Source organism: Xyrauchen texanus, chromosome 4 (assembly GCF_025860055.1).
Source record: "Xyrauchen texanus isolate HMW12.3.18 chromosome 4, RBS_HiC_50CHRs, whole genome shotgun sequence".
Classification (NCBI taxonomy): domain Eukaryota; kingdom Metazoa; phylum Chordata; class Actinopteri; order Cypriniformes; family Catostomidae; genus Xyrauchen; species Xyrauchen texanus.
Genome location: NC_068279.1, coordinates 17,322,673 through 17,340,732, shown reverse-complemented (window position 1 = coordinate 17,340,732; position 18,060 = coordinate 17,322,673). Strand labels below are relative to the sequence as shown.

At 37.9% G+C, this 18,060-nt stretch overlaps 1 protein-coding gene across 7 annotated transcripts in view; it reads left to right on the top strand.

Annotated features, from left to right (window-relative positions):
• Window positions 1-18,060, top strand: part of LOC127638926 (splicing regulator ARVCF-like) — a 240,378-nt gene that overhangs the window by 108,678 nt on the left and 113,640 nt on the right. The window lies entirely within an intron of this gene.

Sequence of the window (18,060 nt, the reverse complement as noted above, 5' to 3'; positions counted from 1 at the left end):
GTTAAGTGTCAACATTCAATGTGGTCCGTTTTATGTAGTGCTTTCATTACACATCTATTCCAAAAGATAATTGTTTTTAATTTGGATACAATTTGGAGGACAACAATGCCAAAAAACATTATAATAATGTTAAGTAGCACACAAACACAATTAAGCCTATATACTGTGCAAGGAAAAAGGAAAATCTGATTTAGAAAAGAAAAGTAAGAATAGAACTGATTAGGAAAAGAAAAACAGATGGAATACATGGAAATTGAACAAAGTGAAATTGTTGAAAGTTTTTCCTTAAGAAGAAGCCAGAATAGATTATTTACTTCCCCCGTAGTTCTGGACTTATCAGTGGTCACCAACTATTTGTTCCCTTTGTTTTGGAGCTACCACATTGCCTGGCAAAGCAACGAGAAGGTCAAGGAATGTGCTTTTTCTATCACTGTTTGTCTAAGCGAGGGGAATTTCTAAAGACGTTTTCCCAGAAGACAACCGTGTCATTCCGTCCCTTGGATGAGACGTTAAACCGAGGTCCTGACTCTCTGTGGTCATTAAAAATCCCAGGACACGTCTCGAAAAGAGTAGGGGTGTAACTCCGGTCTCCTGGCCAAATTTCTACCTCTTTCATGAATTGGCTTAATCACTCCACTCTCTCCTCTCCGCCAATAGCTGGTGTGTGGTGAGCGTACTGGCACACTATGGCTGCCGTCGCATCATCCAGGTGGATGCTGCACACTGGTGGTGGTTGAGGAGAGTCCCTTTTTCACTGTGTGAAATGCTTAGAGTGTGATGTCAGAAAAGAGCAATATAGATGTAACATTAATTCATTCAATGGCATAAGAATGTGCAAGGTTGGACAGTTATTACGCATATATATATATCACGTAGAGAGCAATTAATAGTGTGTATGTACTTGGGTTGTCACAGTAACAGTATTTCCGTGTTCAGCATCCGTATAATTTCACAATTCGCAAGGCCAAGTTCGATACCACAGCGAATACGAATATTCTATTGAACACTCCATTACTTAAAAAGTGGAATGTTTTGGAAAAATACATTCAAGTTGTTCATTTAAATGTTAAATGACAATGACATACAGGTACCAAATTGAAGGCTAAGTTTTACTTTGTTTTTCGCATGCTGTTCCATCTCGAACAGTTGAGCATTCAGCCTTTCAAAGTGTACTCTTTTGACTGCAAGCCCATACAGACATTTGGTACATGTGCACTATGACTGCTTTGTGGGACTCTTTCAGTGCGGATGACAAAATTTGTGTTCCGTGCACTCTTCACGAGAAGTAGTGTCATGCGAAAAACGAATGTATTCTTTGTCCTCAAGTCAAAATGATTTTCTATTGATAATGGAGAGACCAGTGTTGTTATTTTTATTTTAGTATTAAAAGTATTTACTATACAGAAGTACTTCTGATATCCCTTGATATACTATGACTTTGTACTCGCATTCTTTATATTTACTGCTTTGCTGTGCCTCTAGACCACCGACTTTTGGACTAGAGGTCAGGGGCGTGTTTACGATTTCTGATGCCCCATGCAACCGAACAACCCGGGGCCCCATTTAGAAAATGTTACTTGAAATTGATTTTAAATTCTAATTTAAATTCTTCCTATCATCCATTGTAGCCATCAATGAAATACAATTCTAGTTCAAGATAATTAATGCTCTATATATATTTTATACAGTATACAGCTCTGGCAAAAGAGTTCACTCCAAATGTTGGATTTACTGTTTATAGGTATGTGTTTGAGTAAAATTTTTGTTTTTGTTTCATTCTATAATGTACTGACAACATTTATCCCAAATTCCAAATAAAAATATTGTCTTCTAGAGCATTTATTTGCAGAAAGTGACAACTGATCAAAATAACAAAAAAGATGCAGTGTTTGAATAATGCAAAGAAAACAAATTCATATTCATTTTTAAACAACACTATGCTAATGTTTTAACTTGGGAAGAGTTCAAGAAATCAATATTTGGTGGATAACCCTGATTTTCAATCACAGCTTCCGTGCATCTTTGCACACTTTCCACCAGTCTTTCACATTGCTGTTGGGTGATTTATTTATTTATTTTATTTATTTTTTGCCACTCCTGGCTCAAAAATTTAAGCAGGAATTTAACAGACACTGGAATGGAATGGCTGCCATACATGTAGAGATGCTGATTTAAGAAACATTTGGAGTGGTCTCTTAATTTTTTCCAGATCTGTGTATATATCACTAAATGAGGTTTATTGATGAGTAATATAAAAATGAGTACTAAAAAAATAAACTATTAGAAACTACCGGCATACATCCAAAATGTTCCAAAAAAACAACTGTTCGGCACCAATTAATATGTAAAACTGTTTTCGGTCTACCTCTATGATGGACACACTTCATCTGACTCATTGCAATGAGTCTTGAGTTTGAGGTCACTTATGTCTTTATAGGTGAAATCCATTCATGTGTACATGTGTTGCAGTCAACAGAGAAGGAAAAATTTGCAATGTCTTTCCTTAATCGACATGCACTTTGGCTGCGTTACAACGACTTCTCATCCAGCTAAGATTAACGTTCTCAGCCCTCAATTACCATGGGGTGAATCAGCCTGCCCAAGTCTGAGTTAAATATAAATACTTCAGTAGAGATGGCAGTGCCATTACTGCAAAAGAGATTTAGCCTCAACAAAACTGCCAGACAACTGTGCAGACAGATAAATTATTTTATTTTCAAATAACCATTTACATTTCATGTAGGCTGAGAGACTATCGGCTTTGGCTGAAGTTGTATGATACTTGATACTCCACAGAGTAAATATGTGATTTTCACTTGAACATTTTCTAGTATTTACACAAGAAATGTGACTCTTTTTTGGGAAAATTTGGCTGTGTAGACTCTGTTGAACTACTTCAACCCCCATTAGCTTTGCAGTTCTTTCTATTCCTCTTCATTCACCTTCCTGTCTGGGAAGACCTATCTTTTGTAACGCATTTTCCATTCACTGTACCATGGCGTGGATTGGTATTTGAAGACATAAGAGCAGAAGAAGCTGAATTGTGGTTGTGAATGGGGCAGAAAATGTCATTTACCCTCATGAACTCCTGGTAATGGGGTAGGTGGTGCTACAGGCCCCCAGGTAGAGTCTGATTGTTGTCTGCTTTGCCAGACTATCGGGTCTGTTGGGCAGGGTTGGTTTATGAGAGCATGGTGAAGAGGATGCAGATGTCCCACTTTAGCTGACCATATCAGGACATACCAGAACCTATCTGCTTTTTGAGGTGTCAGGAGTGCCAGCGCTGTGGAAGTGGTTATGCCTTTATGGATAATTTGCCCTTCCGCACTGATTCACGAACTCTGCCATTTTTTTATCCCAAACTTTTGATTTATATTTATTAAAGCTATTGGCTAGATTTATTTGTATTACTATGTGCGAATGTGACAGGAGGGCGGGGCCGAGTTCTGATTACACACACCCGGTCCCTTATCAGGCTAATTAAGCCTCCAAGAGTGATAAAGGCTGACTGCGGAAGGTGGTGCGACGAGAGAGATCGTTTACGGTCAGCTGACCGTCATGTCCGTGTTTGTGTCGTTGGTTTAAGTTTATCATTAAACTATTATTTATATTATCAAGCCGGTTCTCGCCTCCTCCTTGCTCGTTTATATTCCCTTTACAGCGTTTCTTGCAAATCGAACCTCTAACCTTGGCATTGCTAGCACCATGCTCAACCATTTGAGCTACAGGAACACTATACTGCACAAAATTCAGAAAGTTACTTTATAGCATGTATTTTGCAGTTACTGCTATTTTCACAATAATTGTCTCTGAATCTGAGCATAGTTGAACCAAACCTGTCTGTTACAGGACAGATCATAGTCGAAGTTATTGTTTAACAAAATGTGTACTGTAGTTACTGCATCAGGGGAGTTAAGCCCCAACTATTCTAGCCATAGCCAACAAATTGCAGTCTTATTTTCTATTAGCAGCTGAGGCCGACTTGTATTGGCTCTCGGGTACCTGTGTTAATTGTACATGCTGTAAAAGCTTGACGTACTATCAGAAGATCCATCACATTGCACTGTCCAGTAAATCATTTGGCAGGCTGACTGCATGCCCGATATAGATCTTGCAACACACACACACACACACACACACACACACACACACACACACACACACACACACACACACACACACACGCACGCACACACACATGCACATATATATATATACATACATAGAGCAGCACCAGCTGACCCCTGTATAACACCCGCCGAACTGCCTCTGCTTCTTGCCAGCCCACTCAATCTTATTCAGTCAGACACCTTCTCAGATGGATATCTGTTCTCCTACTCACTCAGTTAGCCATTTCCAAAAGTGTTAATAGAGAAACTTATGTGTTAATGAGCTGATGTCTTGTTGACATAAATTTAAATTTTTTTATAGTATATATCCCTTTAAAGGCATATAATGCTCATTCATTTATCTCAGAAACATTTTTGCAAGATCTTCACTGTGTATGCCATGTTAAGCCAATTATTTGGTTTGTTTGAGTGTGGGTGTATGGTGAATCAGTTAATTTGGAGAGTAAATGTAATGAACCTGTTCATTTAAACAATTTGCTGATTCATTTGTGTCTCTCTTTTTGTAGTGAAATATTTAATTAAATTCTGCTGTTCGACACTATGTGCTGGGCTCTGTTATATAAATTACATTTATTAGTTATATTCAGTGTAAATTTATCTGATAAATGTTAATACTATCACACTTATTGAGATTGTTCTGTGTCGGATTAATACTCTGCACTGATTGCAAAAGATATTCTCCCCTTAAATAGATTTAATGTAGTAAGTGCCGGGGGGGGGGCAGTAGCTCTTGAATTGCTTCTTATGGTGTTTGAACCTACAGTCAACTCAGCTCTTTAACCACTTAGCCACACCACCACCACAACAAAGCTCTTTACTCAGCCTATGTGTTCTGTTTATTTGGTGTGTTTTTTCCACTTGTTTGTATGGATGCTTGTGAAAAACATATTAGTTTAGATTGAACTGATTGCACCATAACAATCCTGTCGGTAAACATAGAGTGTAGGAGGGGAGACTCTGATCAAGAACCAAACACAGTGCCTCCATCCTGGAGGATAACAGGCGAAGACACGGGATTAGTCGGAATAGCCCAATAGGGCTGCTTATTCTGGCAAAAATTATAATCACTATTTTGGTCAAAATTGAGAATACAATTACTCATTAACTTTGACATCATCATGCATTTATTTATCTTTATTTATTTATTTATTTTTTTACTTTTTAACAGTGGATTTCCTTGAACTTGAAATGTAAACTGCACTGGGTAGGGGAGAAGGCTATTGTCATATGATAATTATTTTATGTTACATATAGTAGTTAAATAAAGGAAAGCCTCAATTGCTATCATTTACAGCAGGGGTGCTCATAGCTCTATGGAATGAGATCTACTTTTTCATCATGTTATTGCAGCAAGATCTACCATGTATAATAAAGGCTATACATTATCACAATACCAAAATGTCTGTAGTCGGTATAGTGAAATTTGTCGATTCTCAATACCAGCTTCAAAACCACAACAAATAATAACACCAACGAATATGTTAATTATGGCAGAATTATTTCATGTTCTCAAGTAATTATTCAAGACTAGTAAACAGACAGAAATAAAATAACAATAAACAGCAATTCATATAAATAGGTAAAAAATAATGGGACAAAAAATACATGTTAAGAAAAATCAGCTTTATTTTTTATTTTTTTATTATTTTCTCCGATTTGCTCAACAATTTGGAAGGCCCAGTTCCCAATGCGCTCTTAAGTCCTTGTGGTGCCGTAGTGACTCGCCTCAATCCGGGTGGCGAAGGACGAATCTCAGTTGCCTTCGCATCTGAGACGTCAATCCGCGCATATTATTATAACATGGCTTGTTGAGCGCGTTACTGCGGAGGCTTCACGCTATTCTCTGCGGCACCTACGCACATCTCTCCACGCACACCACTGAGAGTCAGAACCACATTATAGTGACCACGAGGAGGTTACCCCATGTGACTCTACCCTCTCTAGCAACCGTGAAAATTTGGTTGCTTAGGAGACCTGGCTGGAGTCACTCGGCATGCGTCTTAACTCGCTGAGCTACCTAGGCCCCAATTCAGTGCTTTTTTACAGCTTTAAAAGTTTTTAACAGCAGTTGGCTATCAAGGATTCAAGTAAACATTCAGAATGAAATGCATCAAATTTACTATATGATTATAATACATTAATAATTTTTAAAGCTACTTAAGTTACCCAGTCAAGAGCAGTGAGTGTTTTCTCGTTTTCTTATTATGGTTGGTTTATTATTATGACACATTAGATGGCAGCAGGTTTTGTAGCTTACATTTACACTTACAAGACATTTTAATACAAATCTGCCTTTTTCTGCTGTTTTTGTTCACTTTAGACATAACTCATTGTGCTTACATGAATACCTCTCCAAGATGGGCATTTTGGCAGTTCAAGCACACATTAGCGTGAGCATTTTTGGAACACACATGTATGTTGAGCAGTCAGTACACACAAATATGCCGAGCAGTCAGTACACACAAATATGCCGCCTGTCAATCAAACAGGGTGCAGCTCTTACTAGATCGCTAACCAATTATAAAATTACATGCTCTGGATTACTTTCAACAGCAGAATAAGAATATACACTTTCTAATAAGTGACACAGGCCTAGGCTATCACAAATAGTTTTCCGTTATTGATATTTTAATCACTCTGCTTGTCCAGTCGGGCAGGTAAAATTCTCTTTCTCTTGCCCCTTGTAAAAAAATGCTTGTCCTGGACAAGCGTTTATGCCGAGCCCTGATTAAATATTGTATTCAACATTCTCAGATAACTATTTTTTTCTACTGCAGTATAGGTCCAAAAGTAAATGTTTTAAAGGAGTTTTAGATATTATTTTGGAAAACAAGCCAAAAAAGAATATATAGACTGTGTAATGGGCTAAGACTACACTCTCTCACCTTTATTTTTACTTCGATCCACCTTTAACTCACTAAAAACAAGCTTTCTCTTTTAACAGTGCTGCGTATCACAGATTTCCTTCATGATAAGTTTCCACAGTGAACATGATGCCTATATTATGATTCACTATGTCACAAGCCACCATGTTATAATCTAGCTGCAGCAAATGCGCTCGAGTGAAGTGCGTCCCCGCGCCAGAGTGTTCATAAATGGGAGAAGATTCGATCTCTTCTCCGGTCACTTCATGCAACTCATGAGTTTATCTTCATAATGCACTTCCTTTTATTTGAACTTTAATAAAGGATGCTTTTAAAGATTTAAAGCAAAATGGAAAATGTGACACAATAAACATTTTATCTTGATTATATTGTTTTCATAATAGTTGGAAGCCAAAATCATAATTGAAAATAAAATGTGATTAATTGCTCAGCCTCAGATTGCTTGGGTTCTCCTATATTCAGTTCTGGTGTATCCTTTCACTCTCAGCTTTGACAGAAAGACTGACAAAGAAAGCATTAGAGGATTTTTGTTTTGTCCTTATGTGTGTTTATAAGAGAGGAATCATGAGTGAACAGGTTGGGCAAGGTCAAAGAGTGTATTTGTGTAAAGTATGTGAAAAAGTTCTTGTGTGAAGCAGTATTTGTGTAAGTTATTCCTTAATTTAAATAACGACTGTAATTGGCTGGCAGCCAGCCAGTGAGGCCATAGGAAAAGAGGGAAAGGTGCATATGTGACTGTTTTGTGACAAGTTGTGATGGAGGTACAAGGAGGAAGCTGGAGTCGGCGAGTTCCAACACAAATATTTCAACAGCAATAAACTTCACTGTATTGACATGCACACGAGTCTCTGTGTGTGAGTGGTAGCTCTCTCTCCCCTCACTGGCATCTGGCTCACCCTTTAATCTGTCTAAAACTCTCAATGCAATGACAAACAGCTGTTAGAGACAATCATTGACAGGTGATGATCCTTACCTTTCTCATCTCCCAATCTCGCTCTCCATTCACAAGCTGGTGCTCGACCACGCCCCCACTTCCACAATGACACTTTTGTTGGATCTGCCATGGCAACAGGACTTGATGAAGAGCCCTCTGCGCCTGGATCTCATGATTAATGACATTGGCACACTGGATGCTGGCGGACGGCATTGTACCACTGTGTGTTTGCTTTTGTTGCGTTAGTTCAGTACTTTTCTGCCCATCAACAGAAATACACATGCATACACAGCCTGGGCCGGATCAGACGATCGTTGCAGCCTGAAAGAGAGAGAGAGAGAGAGAGAGGATGAAGAATTATCCACACGGGAAAGCAAGACTGATGTGCACGCCATAATAGATTTTTATGTTTTCAGCCGCATTGAAATATTTATACAACAAGGGTGCTGTTGAGGGTAGATATGCTGTATATAAACATCTTACTCGATGTGCTTTACTGAGAAATCCCCTCAGACATACAGGGATTGATAGACTACCTTTGCTCTCTGTCTTTAGAAGACATTATCCCGCCATTGGCTGCATAGATCGATTAAGAGCTTAAATGTTAAAAGTTAATTTCACCCGCTCTGTCCCCCATCCCATACTTTCCATTACTTCCTTTTGTTCCTCAGTTCACACTTGTCCTTGCTAAAGCCATTCAAAGGTCTTGAAGCCTCACAGATGGTTATGTATAGACTACATTCTGCCCCCTTCCCAACCTTAGCGCCCTGATAAGGTAAGAGGCCCAGAGAGCGAGGTCATGTCCCTTAAACCCCGCCCTCATCCTTCCTCCTAGCATCTGGAATATTGTGTTGGACTAAAACAAACCACAAGGCCTCCGGATGAGAGGTGGATAAAGGCGATTTGTGCAACTTTTTGGTTACATCTGTAGCTTTTTTCAAGAGATTTATCCATCTTGATGTGCTCAAATAGTTTGTGAAAGGTGGGGTTTAGGGGTTGAGCATTGACCCTGAGCTCTTGGTAAAGGTCTTTCTTTACATCCTGATCCAGAACCAGCTTCATTCTAATCAGTTCTGAACCTGTTCATTAGAAATGAATCTGTGAAAGCTGTCTCCGCTTAGTGAAAAACTGGCTTGCTGGTTCTCCATCATGCCATCTGTCAGCGATAGTCTTGAGGGATTAATGATGTCTTCTGACAGCTCTTTAGTGTGGTGTAGGCACCACAGATGGGCATGACAGATTAGTGCTAACGGTGTTTTCCTTGATGTTTTTCTGTTTGTGCTATGCCAACATTTTATAGTTGAGCGGTAACTGTAAACATGTAGCACTGAAGTTATAAACCCCAATTTAGTTCATTACATTGTAGTTGGCAAAAACACTCTTTTCTGAGAATATAATTCTTTCTGATTTGTTACATTTGAAAATACTCAAGCTCATTCAGAGAAAGAAATTTACCAATCGATTTTGATGCATTTACATTTACATTTATGCATTTGGCAGAAAGCGACTATCCAAAGCAACTTACAGTGCACTTATTATAGGGACAATCCCCCTGGAGCAATCTGGAGTTAAGTTTATTGCTCAAGGACACAATGGTGGTGGCTGTGGGGCTCGAACCAGCGACCTTCCGATTAACAGTTATGTGCTTTAGTCCACTACACCACCACAACTCATATGCGTGGATTATTATACCACAATAGGAAGAAATAACTTACTTTTTTTTTTTTTTTACTTGACATCAATAATATAATCAATCCCAGTTGTTAATTTTCCTTACTGAAAAGTTACACATCTGTCCATTACAATTGTCTATAGAAAACAATTCTAATATGTCTGATTTACTGGGCATATCAACAGCTTTGTCATGTTTTTGTCATTTTTTGCTAAAATGGCTCCCAAATAAAGATAATTCAGTATATAATAATTAAATTAATTATAGAAAATATTATAGTATATTATAGTAAATATATTAATTTAAAGACATTGCATTACTGTTGTTAGTAATGGAGGCCATCTTATGGAGAGTAATCATGATCATGATGTTGTTACACTGACCAACTGGACATTACTTCTCATTTCTATGTATATTTTAGACTCAACCTTCTCTCATCACTCGCCTCTTCTCAAGAACTCATCATAAGTTCATTACAGTTGTCTGAATTTACTCTGTAGGCTAGTTTTACAGAAGGTTTTCCACAATGCTTAAAAAAAATAGTCCACATGGGTTTAACAATAGAGCGGAGTAGATCTGTTGGGGGAAACTGTCATACCCTGTTAGGTCCATTTGTACAGTATTGTTACTCCATCGTGCCATCATTTTCTGCTCTAAATGTATTAGCCATTTGTTCTCACTGGGGTTCAGATAGAACAATAGTGCAAGGCACAGCTTTGACGCTCCTTAAAGAGTTGCTTAATGAACCTCAACTAGATGTGTGACTCTGGCTGTCTTGGCTGAGCTAACATTCTTTTATTTGTTCATTGGACAGGCTTGCCTTGCTTCAAATCATGTGGTTTGTTGAGGTGAAGTGTGCTATTACATTTCTAAGTGATCTGACTTGTGATTTATCATCTTGTAGATGATAAAACAAGACAAAAAAAGAATATATATATATATATATATATATATATATATATATATATATATGTATATGTATATGTATATGTGTATATATGTATATGTATATATATATATATATATATACATATATGTATCCAGTAGACTTGCATTGAAGTAGGGACTCGAGCCATGTCTAGAGACCAGAATATCACTGAGACTTGAGAGGCGCTCTTTTTTTTTTTTAACTTGGGCATGTTGATGGATGAGGAGAGTCCTCACTTTGTAAAGCACTTTGAGTGTAGTGTCAGAAATGTGCTATAGAAGTGTAACATTCGTTCATAACACCAAAGCATAATGGTGGCAACTTTTTACATGGACAAGCACTACTTAAGGCATCTTTACATAGCAGAGTTAAGGCTGCTCTGTTCCTGCTTAAAAAATATTTGTATACCTTTTCTTGGTATATACACTATGCCACTTCAGATGCAACTTTTGTGCCACCTTTTCAGTGTAACAATGATTTAAGCCAACATAGAAATCTAGTACTCTATTATTTTCTTTAATTCTTCAAGCATTTGATTTCTTTGAAGGTCGGTATCTTTGATGCGAGGTACATCATGTATTGTTTGTTTTCCTGGTTTGAAGAAAGAGATAATGATAACTTTTATGTCTGCTGTCAAATACAGACAAAAGTTTTGATGTTGTAATAACACTGAAGAAAAACCTTGAGATGAAAATCAATCGGTGCCATATATAACAAGCATTCTCTTACCAGCACAGAAAGTCCCCTCCACCTCACCATATGCTTTTTGAATTTCTGTACTTGATTGTTTCTGACCTTCAAATGGCATTATAGCCTCTTTGAACACAGAGATGTAGGTTATATTTTTCTCTCAGCCTATTGTTGGTAACCCACAGCGAGGCAATCCAAAATTGGTTTTCCAAAATTAAAAGTTGAGAATGTGCCTTTTGTGTGTGCGTTGCATTTATGTGGGTATGAAGAAGGGGCAGAGTAAGGATGCAGTGTGGATTTGTCAAGCACAGATTTCAAGAGGCAAACGGCAATATTTTTCCTTAAAAAGCAGACACAAGCAAGATAGAGGCCACACTGAAGTTTTCAGAGTTATACAAATACAGTTCACAGACCTTCAGTTCCCCTCCATCATGCCCACCACTCAGCCAATTCCACTACATCTGCTCACCCTGCTTTAAAGGAGAGCAGAGAGATCTTACTGTGCTGTACTGGTTTGTATTACCAAAGTCTGAAAAGAGTTTATCCCACACACCTCCACATCTCTCTCCTATGTCAACACATACATTTATAACTGAAGAAAATTGAGACCATAAACTCTGGGAATGGCAGTGCTGAGGGACAGCGCTAATGACCTCTCGTGCCCTGCTTGCCCTGCATTAGTCTTGCTTGGCTTGCCACCGTGAGTCACACACTTATCCTTTCCTCCATGCTCTTACCTTAGTCAAACATGTAGCAAGCTCTGCGTTCAAGTTCACCCTAAAATGAAACTAATTGTTAATCCACTTTCTTTCTTCAGTAAAACACATATGTGGAATTTCTGAGAATATCCTGGCCACTCTTAATATACATATATGAGTGAATGAGAACTGGGGCTGTCAAGCATCAAAATGAGGGGAAAATAAACAAACAAAAGGATCAGAAAAGGGGTCCATGTTACTGTATTCCAAGTTTGCACTGTATTCCAAGTCAGCTTAAGCCATACAATAGCTTATGAAAACAATGGCCAAGATGTACTTGAAAATATATTCTGACAGAATTTCATTTTGAGTGAACTATTCCTCATTTTGTGTTCCAAGGACGAAAGGTTATTTGGGTTTGGATCGAAATGAGGGTGAATAAATGATGACACAATTTTCATTTTTCTATAAACTTTAAACCTTTAAAACTCCCTCCAGCCTAAACGAAAGATGCAGGAACCCAACTTGCAGCTACTTCAGCGTCATTTCATCATGTTAAATTGAAAAGGCATTGTGTTCTTTTGCTCATTTTTAGCTCTGAGTTATTTTATTGTCCTCCTACATTTAATGCTGTCCTCAAGATAGTGAGTGGAGTATTGTGGTAGTAGGAATGTATTGTGTTTGGCTCTGTTGTAATCAATGTGGCAAATGGAGCATCCCCTGAATACTTTCTATTCCTGCATGGCTTTCCGAGCCTTTTATGTGCTTTGGTCTCCTCGGTCCACTCCTCTGAAAAAAAGAACACGATTGTAGAAAACCATTTTGAAGTATCTTGCTTGGAAATACATATTAACATATTGACATGTAATCATCACAGATACATAAAGGATGTCTCATTCCTTTGATTATGTTAAAACAGAGAGGAGGCTCTTTGGAGCTGCTAGATCAGAATAAATGTAAAGCTAATTCGAATAAATAATGGATGCAGAGTAACATGCTTGCACCTCTGAGGTGCAGACATTCCCAGCCAGTTTGCTTTCCCACTGGAGCTCTGTGTTAAATGATTACAGCTGTCAGAATGTGTCTTCTGATTGGTGCTTCATATTCTTTGTTCACCCAAAAATGAAAATTCTTTCATCATTTACTCATTATGCCATTCCAGATGTGTATGACCTTCTTTTATTCTGCTGAACAGATAACAGAGATTTGTTGAAGAATATTTCATCTCTGTTGGTCAATACAATGTAAGTGTATGGTGACCAAAGCTTTGAAGGTCTAAAAAGCATATAAAGGCAATATAAAAGTAATCCATATGACTCCAGTGGTTAAATCTATATCTTCAGATGTGGCATGATATGAGTGGGTAAGAAACAGAACAAGATTTAAGTCTTTTTTTACTATAAATTCTTCTCCCTGCCAAGAGGTGGTGATATGCACAAAGAATGTATATTGCCAAAAACTAAAGTAGAATGTGGCAGTGAAAGTGTAGATTTATAGTAAAAAGGATTTAAATATTGATCTGTTTCTCTCACACACCTGTCATACTGCTTCTGAAGACATGAATTATCCACTGGAGTCCTATGGATTACTTTAATGCTGACTTTATGTGCTTTTTGGGAGCTTCAATGTTCTGTTCATCATTCACTTTCATTAAATGGACCTACAGATCTGAGATATTTTTCTAAAAATCTTTGATTTGTGCAGCAGAAGAAAGACAGTCATAAACATCTGGTATGGCATGAGAGTGAGAAAATGATGAGAGCATTTTAATTTTGGGGGGAACTATTCCTTCAAGGGATTTTGAGTAAATTAAGGTCTGAAGTTTATGGTTATGTTCTGTTATAATATAGATTAATGTTGATTGAATGTCTAGCAAGGATTCACTGTAATTGGTTTCAGATGTAATACATGATGATAACTTATAGCATTTTCGGGTACTATCTTTGTAAGGGTGTAAGCCACAGTTTACTTTCTTACCTTGCTTATCATGTCGGTTGAGGGTGGTGTCGAAAAGAGGCTAACATCCTGGGCTGCTTGTAAGCTCAAACCCCACAAGAAGCGATCTATGACCTATTGTCATCATGCCCTTGAGCAAGACACTTAACCTCATGTTGCTTCATGGTGAGTGTCCTTTTGTGTAACAATTATAACGTAGGTCACAATCATCTGCTAAATGAATGAATAATTAGTAATTGTCACATTAGCATTAGCATGTAGTGCTGTGCCAGTAGCTTAACCCCCAAATACCCCATGATTGATGTTAATTATTTTTGTTTTCCTCCTAAAAGTGCTGTTAGGAAGGCACTGATTAGAAAAATCTTGATTTAAGGATATTTTGTTATGGAGCAATTTTTTCATTCAATATTTACTTTTTAGTGTCAAATAGTGTTAGGTGTAGTTTTTAGCCACAAGCAACACAGCAGCTTGGTGAATAGGTGTTTGATGTCATAATTGTTACTATATTGTGTATTTTAACAAAACTGGACTACTATTTTGACCAGTATCAGGACCAGAACTATCAGTTTAATAAAGTATAATGTAAAACAGGGTTTAACACTCACTGTATATTATACTGCACACGTGGTTGTATGCTGTACTTAAGTAGCATATCTCTTCCACTGAATGTGTGTGTTGGCATTGAATAAATAGGGATGCATAATATTCTTTTCACACTGAACCAACCATAGCAAAGTTGCCCGCCCATTTTGTGCCTGAATTGGGTCAGTTATTCTCACTGTTCCACAGTCAGATCAGCTCCTCTGAGCTTAAAGCAGAGGTTATGTTAGCACACAATCTCCCCTGCTGATAAAATACTAGCGTATGTCTATTTTTAGCATTTGTATAGTATACTTATTTAAACTGAGAATGATATAGCTGTTGAAGACTTCCATTCTGGAGAAAAATGGGCCATTTTTTTCTCAAAATCAGTACATTTATCCAGTTTCATTGAGATGAATTATGTAAAGATAATAAAAGGGTGGAGGTTTGAATCTCAAGCAATTATTCCGTAATTAACAAATAGAAAAAAAAACTGTTGGCCAGTGCTGAAAGCTTTTAGCTGTGGAAGCAGATATAAAACACCTTTCCACCTGAGTTGGTTTTTATAATTCCATGTTAATGATTGGAAAATACCTGTTTGACTGATGTCAGATGTCAGACTGTGCCACAATAAGAGGCGCTGAATGAGGTTTGAATTGATTTTCCTGCCTGAGCTGTGATATGCTATATGCAGGGCTTTGAATGAGATTATAGCATAAAGTGGAGCCATGAATGAATCCTGTTTCTAAATTAGAGTGATAGTAACTATTTATAGTGCTATTATGAAATGTGTTTTCCACAGTTGATGTGCTTGTCTTTTGGGGTATGTCAATTAAAATTCACCCATCCGAAAAGCAGACAATACCTGTTCATCGCCCTTTTCTCCACTTGTCTATCATAGCTTATATAGTAGCTAAGATAAGAAGAGGGTTACATATGATTTCAGCATCCCTGCCAAACCTGGAGAATTGAAATGATCAGGACAGGCTCACTGATGCAAGGCCTTTCCTGCAGCACCCTTCAAACAGATCACAAGGGGCAGATAATGCTCAGGCAGGGAGTAAGGATCTCTTTCATGCCTTCCAAGCCTTGAAGGTAAATCCAGACTCCACAACCCTCTTAGATCTCCATCTTCAGTAAGCTTGCGTCCTATACCCGATCACCTGAAAAAAGTTAGGGTGGGACATATCTAAGGGCTTGTCCTTTTCTAAATAGACAGTAGTCTCAAGTTGTCACAAACCAACAAAACAATGATATGCTGTTGCAATTGTTAGTCAGTGGTAAGTGTTATAAAAGGAAGGGACATTGTCATTCTAGTAGTATTTAATTAAGCAAAGATTTGTATGTACAGTATTGATGATACAAGATATATCATCAATATTTTGGTCTGTTTTCCTGGAAGAGAATAATGAACAATATATTTTAAAGGCATGTATCTCTTTGCTTTGTCAACTTTTAGAAGAACACTAGCTAGCATACAGATGGCTTCAAAGTTAAAAGACATGGACTAAAAGCCACAAAGCTCCAATTTTGATTAATGGGTTTTTAATGGTTTGGCTATGACAGGGTGTGATTCAAAACATTTATGAAGGCCAATTTCTCAGTCTGCTGTATCATCATCCAATTATGGCTTTTTCCCCAGAAGTACTTCTGCAACTAATCTGAATTAGTCACAGCATTGAAATCTCTTTTGTTTGTGAATAATGTCTCAAAGAAGGATCTGAATAATGAACCAAGGAAAATTAAGGAAGTTAACACCATTTTGGAGACCTGGCGCATTTAGCTGTTTTCTTAAAATAGGAAGCTGAAGAGGAACTAAAGTTATTCCTGTACCAAAATGCCTCATAATAGATCTCAGGGTCAAAGCATGTGTGAGGTTAATATGCATTTCCTTCAGGATCAGAAATGCAGTTTTCCATCAAGGGACCATTTGCAGTCAAATCAATATGAACTATATTTTTATGTGATAATATATATAACTTGGCCTAGAATAAAATTAATCACAAGAGCATATTTGCCCCAAATTTTGAATTTCAGGGGATATTTATTCCATTCCGTGGTTTATTTAATATAGTTTCTGTGTTGTTATAAAGAATCGAAAGGCCTCTTTTAATGCAAACTAACCAGTAATTGAGTGCAGTGATTCAACCAGCTATTTCTTAGTTCAATCCATGTGAATTATGTGTCATTGATGCATGCTAAACTGAAACTAGACAGCATTTTCTGTATCTGCTAGAGGACAGGTACTCCAGCCCCTTGGCACAGCATTTCAACCCATTCAGACTGGAGAGAGGCAAGTACCTTGGAGCCATGTGGATCAGGAATGCCACTGAAGAGCCTCTTAATCTCCTCAATATGGATTGAATTTGAGGGCCTTGTTTTCGGGCGGAAAATTAGAGTCCATTGTGGCTTTTCTGTATAGATGTTGATGCTGCGCTTTTGGCTGCCACTGCACATTGTGGTTCTTCAGTAGATGGAGGCAGGGGGAAGGAGAGAAGGCAAAGGGAATGGACTGCTTTCCATTTCAACCTCAACCAATGAGATTAGTGCATATAGATGTTCTTCCATTGTGTTTGAGTGGGATTAAGACCAGTGTTACTGTATTGAGTTGCCTTTACTGAAGTTATTTAAGAGCTGCCAGTGGTTCAAAGCTGCCCTTTCCAACCCTGATTAAAATTTTCCCAGCTTGTTTACAGAGTTTGACCAAATTTGTTTTGTAGTGACAGCTCATTCAGTTCCTAATCCTTTGTTGTCAATACGGTTACATTCCAGAGTTGTTGTTGGCCCATGTGTTGCTTTGCTTTCTCCAACCAGATTCTTTGATTATTTTTAACAGCCTTTTATCACCACGGGTCTTAGTGATTTTTGTACAGTATTATTGCTTTCAGGATCTTTTATTGCCTGCTTGGTCTTTCCTGTTTTTCATTTAAGCTCTGTTAGAGTGAAAGCTTTCTGAGAAACCCTTGACAGAATATTGGATTTATTCAATATGATACCAATATGAAGTCTTTCAGTTTTTATTACATGATGTAGTTCTAGTTTCATCTTACAAAGATCACAAATATTGTTTTTTGTTCTACTAGAGCAAACTTTGGCAGATCTGGTTGCCACATCTGAAATGCTTGTCGAATTCAGATGACCAGTGGTTATGACATTTCCATCTATATAATATCATTGCACTGTTTTCCATTGTGTATATAAATCCGTCGATGTTCTATGTGCGAGCGCATTTCAGAAATGTTATGCCATTGGATTTTGGCTGTGCTCTTTGTCCGTGACTATCCCACTAAGTTGCCTGAAGCTTTTGGGAACATTCCAAGAATTGAGACTCCTCCTGTAAACATTTACAGTACCCCTCAATGCAGCTGTTATGGTCAGATGGACATATTTTAAGTGTATGTCGGTCTTATTATTGAAGCATGGAGATTGATGTACTTCAGCCTCTGGTTTTAGCAACTTGAGTAGGCTGTATAAAAAATATGCACCATGGTGGCGGAGGTCGGATAAGCAGATCCACTGAGAATTTGATTGATACTCTGGGTGAAAAATGTATCAGCCGCTGAGGGGCTAGAAAAACCAGGCCGG